Source organism: Triticum aestivum, chromosome 6D (genome assembly GCF_018294505.1).
Source record: "Triticum aestivum cultivar Chinese Spring chromosome 6D, IWGSC CS RefSeq v2.1, whole genome shotgun sequence".
NCBI lineage: Eukaryota > Viridiplantae > Streptophyta > Magnoliopsida > Poales > Poaceae > Triticum > Triticum aestivum.
In genome coordinates, this window is record NC_057811.1 from 466,763,063 (window position 1) to 466,764,183 (window position 1,121).

At 47.4% G+C, this 1,121-nt stretch overlaps 1 pseudogene; it reads left to right on the plus strand.

Moving 5' to 3' along the window:
- The first annotated feature begins 508 nt into the window (after positions 1–508).
- LOC123146718 (uncharacterized) lies at positions 509–657 on the plus strand (annotated as a pseudogene).
- Positions 658–1,121: the final 464 nt, after the last annotated feature.

Below are 1,121 nucleotides of genomic sequence, written 5' to 3' on the forward strand. Positions count from 1 at the left end.
TACACCGTGTCTTATTCTTCTCTGGCGCTACAGATACATCACACGTCACAGGTATTCCAGCGGCTGGCTCTTGCAGCGGGATCTTTTTTTTTTATAAACTTCCGATCTCATCTGTCGAGGCAGTACAAAGAAAAGTAGAAGTAAAAATTACATCGAGATACGTAAACCACCTAGCAACAACTACAAGCACTGGAGCGAGCTGAAGGCGCGTCACCGTCATCCACCCCTCCCTCAACGGAGCCGGACAAACTTTGTTATAGTAGGCAGCCGGGAAATCTTCATGCTAAGACCCAATAAGACCAGCGCACCAGAACAACTGTCGACGATAAAAAGATGCGTAGATCAGAAGCATCCAACCTGAGACACACAAACACTGACAAACGAAGTCCTGGGCCAGGGCCAACCGTATGGCCTTGTGCGGAATCCAGGGTACAGGGTATCTGTCCGCGGAGCCACCTCGGGGTTGTAGAGGCGCCTACATAAACAGTGCACAGAGAAACCTTGAAATTTACTTACCTGACAGGGTTGACAGTCGATCAAAAAGGATCGTGGCCTAGATCAATGGCTCGCATTGCACATGACGAGTGCGGAGGCTTATCATCTCCCCTGGTGGAAGAGTTGACGTCATAATTTGTAATAGAGGGGGTATTGCCCAAATTCAAATTTCAACCATAGAACTTTACATTCAAATTTCAACATTAGCACTCTCACTATTGCTTGGTCGATCAGCAAGATGAAGCGGCGCCTTCACCCTGACGTTGCTCTCTTACTTCGGCGATTGCAAGTCCTTGATCAGTGATCACAACGCTTTCTTGTGCATTGTTTGTCATGCTAATAAGGCGAACCAATATGTGTGCCTGTCATGCTGTGAACTTGTGGTTTGCGTCGGTGTGCAATGTGAGGGATTCTACCATAATATGCGTGCACGAAATAAGGTGTGGGCGAGCTTGCAGCCCCATCAGGTATGGAGCTAGTTGCCTTATTTGTAAGAACCAACGGCTTGATTAGTCTAATCAGGTGAGAAGAATATGGGATGCATTGGTTTGCTTCCAAGATGCTATCTTTGAATCCCCATTGTCTTCCTTTGATCTGCAGTTGCTTCTCTCGAGTGGAAGCGACCC